Source organism: Rutidosis leptorrhynchoides, chromosome 11 (genome assembly GCF_046630445.1).
Source record: "Rutidosis leptorrhynchoides isolate AG116_Rl617_1_P2 chromosome 11, CSIRO_AGI_Rlap_v1, whole genome shotgun sequence".
In the NCBI taxonomy this organism is placed as follows: domain Eukaryota; kingdom Viridiplantae; phylum Streptophyta; class Magnoliopsida; order Asterales; family Asteraceae; genus Rutidosis; species Rutidosis leptorrhynchoides.
The window spans coordinates 88,631,961-88,637,682 of NC_092343.1; the positions used below are offsets into that span (position 1 = coordinate 88,631,961).

General features: G+C 31.9%; 1 long non-coding RNA gene across 5 annotated transcripts; it reads left to right on the top strand.

Moving 5' to 3' along the window:
• The first annotated feature begins 1,768 nt into the window (after positions 1-1,768).
• LOC139876942 (uncharacterized) lies at positions 1,769-4,581 on the top strand. 5 transcript variants are annotated; one of them, XR_011768378.1, is made up of 6 exons: positions 1,769-1,902; positions 2,041-2,115; positions 2,249-2,341; positions 2,702-2,806; positions 3,040-3,166; positions 3,789-4,581. It is a non-coding gene; the product is annotated as an uncharacterized lncRNA (long non-coding RNA). The 5 variants fall into 5 exon arrangements; XR_011768376.1 differs by having other exon boundaries at positions 2,013-2,115; positions 2,249-2,806; XR_011768375.1 differs by having other exon boundaries at positions 2,249-2,806.
• Positions 4,582-5,722: the final 1,141 nt, after the last annotated feature.

Consider the following 5,722-nt stretch of genomic DNA (forward strand, 5'->3'; position numbering starts at 1 on the left):
ACGAAGTGATTGCATTATATGAAACTACTCGAAAATGTGTTTGGTTGAGATCAATGACACAAATCATTATTGATTCTTGTGGACTAGAACGCTATAAAAGACTAACAACTATCTTCACCAACAACTATATATGAAGATAATGCAGCTTGCATAATACAAATGAAAGAAGAGTATCAAAAGTGACTGAACAAAATATAAATACTGACGAGGCGCCAAAGCCATAGACGGTCTTAACGGTCATAAGTTTGATGGAAAAGAATGGTATGTTGGTAAGGCTCAGAAAAAACTACAAGGGAATAGGAATTGAAACAAGGGTTTGAGCAAACCATGAAGGAGACTGTAGACAAATCACAGGGGCTAAACTTGTACATAAAAGATTTAGATGATACAGTTTTAGATGAAAACCTCAGATTCTTCTCATATACTCAAGATCTCGTAAAAGACAACCAGATTAAAATGAGATACGTTCAATCAACAACTCTGCTGATCTTTATACCAAAGCACTGCCAACTGCTATTTTCAGAACACACGTTCATAATATTGACATGAGGCATGTTCAGAAGATGTAACAACTCAGACGTTGCCTACTTGAGGGGGAGTCAACTCTATGCTGCACTCTTTTTCCCTTAGCTAAAGTTTTATCCCAATGGGTTTTCTTTAGCAAGGTTTTTAACGAGGCAGTACTAGTTATTCTCTAATAAAATTTTCATCCAAGGGGGAGTGTTATAAAATATCTAGATTGGATGTTAATTTTATTATTATTATATTTCTTGCATAGTAATATTTTATGCTATAAATAGACATGTATGGTAGCCATTTAAGGTGCACCATTTCTCTTGAAATATCAATATCAATATTTCTTCTCTCCTTCTTCTCTCTTTTTCTCTCTTTGTTCTTATAATCATTAAAGGTAGTTATAAGCCTACTGAATTATAACAATGACAACTGGGATGGAAGAATTTTCAAAACTCATCAAATTCTATCTTTGGTTGAACTATTTGAAATTATTTGGAATATAGAATTTCAAAATCATTTGTATTAGTGACAGATTTTGAAATATCATGTTTTAAATATAGAGTACCTTATTTGTATAATTTTCGTTTACGTTTTAAGGTTTAGGTTTTATGAGATCGATCGACTGAAGGGAATGATGCATAGGGAGAACCTAGCACAGCAGAGCCAATCGTGACCAAGTAGACAACTTTTCGCCTGTACTGATTGCCGAATGAACAAAAAGTTACCTAAGTTGTAGAATCATGTAAAGTAGAATCAGGCAATTTAGTTATTTTGAGTGTGTTCAGGACTCCTGAGACCGGTAAAAGAAAGTTAATAAATAAGTAAAAAAATAGAACAAATGCGACAATTTTTAATGCAAAGGACCAACAACAAAGATATTATTTAATAATTAGTAAGGGCATTTTTTCGATCAAATCGTACATGGCATCAAAAATTCAGGGTCAATCCCGATTGATATACACCAATGAATTTAAATTAAATGAATATCTATTCTACTTTAATATTTGACTAAAAGTATGATGTCATAAAAAAGCCTTCTCATAGCTTAAAAAAATCAAAAAAAAAAAATTTAAATTAAAAAAATTCAGGGCCTTTGATGATGTCATTAAGGGGATTAATTTTTAATTAAATTAATTAAATAAATACAGGAAAAAAATAAAAAAAAAATAGCGTGACATGTTTAAAGGAAAAAAAAATACAATTAAAAATTTACGGAGTAATGATTTCACCAGCTCCACGCGTGTCTCGAGCTTAACCCTTCCTTTTCCCAATTTACGTTTGAAATTCAAAATCTGAATACTTATGGCTATCAGGAAACCATTCATCCTCATCCATCTTCTTCAATCTTTGTACCTGTTGGATCTTTGAATGAATGAAATTGATGAGGTAACAATTTTTCTTCATCTTCATTAGGTATTGAAATTGATTCACGCTTATGGAAATGGTTAAAATTAGGGTTCATAATCAATTGAATTGGTTCATAAAATACAAATTAGGGTTCATAATCAATTGAATTGGTACCAGAAAATTATTGTAGCGGCTACCATGGTGTTCCTGCTGCTTGTGCTTCTGCTGCACCGTTTGGATTAAAAAAAAAAGGTTTGAATGATTCTAAAGAAGCTTTTAATCATAGACCTTTTTAGAATTTTGTTTTTTTTATCGTCACTGTGTATTATTGCTTTGTTGGTTTGAATTTCAGTTTCAAAATTGTAAGCCTGTACATGTTCCTTAGATGTGATGCAGGTGTGGAAATTGTGGTTGTCAGATGGTGATTATGGAATTGCACGAAAGGTGTTCGATAAAATGTTCCTTAGAAGATTATATGGTATGGTTTTTAATTTGGTTATTCACATTAGTTCTTGTGCTCTATGACCCTTTTATTTGTTTAAAATTATATTCATGTGAACTTTGTGTTAGCTTACATAATCATCTTGATCTAAGGCTTTCGTCGGATGAAAACTTATGTCTTAAGATATTCTTGAAAAGCTTTATATGTGCTATTACATTAATGCTACTTTCATTGCCAAATGCATAATGATAGTAATGTCTTAAGATATGCTAAGGTATGTTTGTTTACTTACATGTTTCATATAAAAAGATTTTACCTTTTTTTTTAAATGGTAACCTGCATTGTACATCTGAGTAAATGTGATTCAGATATGCTTTGCTTCAAAAATAATGGCAGAGGTTGTCCATACACTCCTAAGTTTTAAGTTATGCGATTGATAGACATGTTGTTCTTCCTTCAAAAGTTATGAAGCAGCTACAGAATAACCATCTTCCATCTGAGGTATATAAGTTTTACGTTTTTAAGTTCAAAAGTATGTTTACTTTGGGGTTTACATTAAATTGGTAAAAAGAGTTTTATGTGTTCGATTTCTATATGCCTTGGATTTACATCTATTATATGCTATAAGTTTGTTTTGTTATCATAATATATTTTGAAATATAATCAGACTATATGTTTTGTCTATATTTAACAAAAAAAATAAAATTAAGTTGAAAAATTAGGCCGTATTGTAGGTTGGAAGGCCATGTTATTTGAAGTGTTAGCTGTAGCCGGGTGGTGACATGGGTAGACAATAGGTTTGGGTCAGGTGCTGATGAAGGGCGATATATACAGGGTGCTGATGAAGGGCGATATATACAGGTTTATACATTATTATCTTTCTTTATCATAATTGTTTTTGGTTTTTTTTTCGTTAATTTTTTATTGAGATCGATTTTGTGACGGATGGATTTGGTCATATTCTTTTCTTAGGATTTTTAATTTTTAACTTATGAAGTTTTGGAATAATCTGGTACTTCCTTGCGATGTAATTTTTTAACCGTCTTTCATATGTAATTGAATCTAGGGTTTTGGTTTTAGATTAAGCTAATACTTGAATATGTTAAGTTTTAGCAATTGATTTTTCTGTTCGATGTAATAAGTTAATTAAATAATGTGTGTTTTTGTATGTGGAACAAATAAAGTATTTCAAAATTTTATATACTTGGATAATGTTGATGCTGAAGAATCTGATATGCATATACAGAAAGTTGTGAGTACATGCTATGTTAACTATGCAATGAAGTATTCTACACACCTTCGCAATCCTTTTAGTTTTTGACATCTATAATCAGTTGTTCATTTATAAAATTAGATTTTTTTTCTAGCTTCTTCTTTTATGTAGTTGTTGTGATTGTTTCAGCAAAGATGATGATGATGTAAAAGCTGTGTTTTATTTTTTTAGTCATTATTTTGTTACAATTTGTTCACTATGGATTTGTAGGTGTGGCAAGTTAATAATGAATGGTGATTGTACAAGTGCATCTAAGGTGTTTGATGAAATGGGTTCATGCACATGCTTCCTTACTAAACTTTACAGCTCTAATAGTCCAGATTAGACTTTGATACTTTAAAAGGTTATTCCTTTATTTTTTCCAAATACCTTGGTTAGCTCTCACTTTGTGAAGTCTCGATTTGTTTAGTTTTTGGTTTGAGTTTTTATTTTTCTTAGTATAGGGTTTGATTTTGATTGGGTATGTGCTTCAACATGTGTGGGTAATGGCCCTAAAAGTTCTAATTTTGTTCTGCGGCTAAGATTTGTACAGAACATTATGGTTACATGTCGACGTCCTCGAAAATTATGTGAAGAACATTATGTTTATGAAGTATCAGATTGGCAGTTTGTCTAAAGTAATCCAGAACATTATGTTTACGAAGTAGCAGTTTGGCTAAAGTTGCGAATATGTGAAGATCTTTTCAGTTCATTGCTCTATGGCATCTCGAAAATTACGATTACATGTCGACGTCCTCTACCACCGGTTATGTTTATACCGTTGAAGTGTAATATGTACATGCCAAGTATGTATCTTTCAATTTTGTTTTAGTTCAGTATGCATTTTAGTTTAGTTATTTTGATAGTTAGTTTTTACGCTATATGTAGCTTAGTTCTCTGTCCTTTTTTTAGTACTACACAAGTTTTTCATGTGTTGTAATATGCTATGGGTATAAATCTGCACATTTTCTTAAAACTTTATACAACTGTACTGATTTTATATTGCAAAGTAAAGTTTGTATAAGGGTACTTGGTGTGGACTAATTGGTTGAAGGTAAAAGTTTCTTTTGATGACATTGTTTTGTAGTATTTTCACGTAGGTTTTATGTAGTATTGTCACTTATACGTTTTGCATATTTTGTTTGTAATATTACATTATGAGTACTTTTCATTGGATGCTCTGATAATATTTCTCGAGCTATATTGTTAGTCATTTTAAACGGTTTATTTTAATAAACCCGTGATACCACGGGTCTCTTCGCTAGTTAGTTTTAACATGAATATAAATAAATATTTTAATAGATAGGGATGTAAATATAAGATGGAGTGTCATCCTCAGTCTTAACAGACAAAGTTATTACGTGGGGTCCGTGATGAACAAGCGCCGTGAATGCAAGAAAAATAAATTATAAACATGTTCATATGCATGTACGTGGTTGGTAATTGTGTTCGTGCGTTTCTAATTTGTTTGATTAGGTTTTTTTCGATTAGCCTGCCGACACTGACCCGTTTTCAGTGGATCCATTACGACTTTCGTTTAGATCCGTTTCTTGACCCTTACCCATTTTTTTAATATTCACCAAAACAATTAAATCATAAAAAACTACACATGTATTTTATCTTGATAACTATAAAAAAGAAACATACAACTAAAATGTATCACACATGTGAGATCAGTAGGACTGTAGGAGGTCCAAAAATATTTTTGGAACGTGGCAAAAAAAATTCCACAATAAGATAGATGGACCTATAGATGCACAAACCGAATAAAAAACCGGATTCGGACAAAAAAAAAACCGGATTTTTTTGTCCGGATTTTTCGGAACCGGTTCCGGATCCGGTTCCGGTTCTCGGCGTCGGATTTTTTTCGGATTTTTTTTCCGGAACCGGTTCTTTTTCGGATCTCGATCGGATTTTTTCGGATTTTTCTTGGACTAGAATTCGATTTTGCGAATTATATTTTTACCGGTTCTATTTTTTTTAACGCTTGACAACAATAATATAATGAAGTTTGATCTTGTATCCTATCTACCCCATCCAAATAATCTTTCAAACATACACATACTTTCACAGCTTGGGGGGTAAGTCTTGACCTTCTTTCCGATATAATTCGACCACTCAAAGAAAAGGCCGATTCGGAAGCTACGGTTGAAGCTTGAACGGTA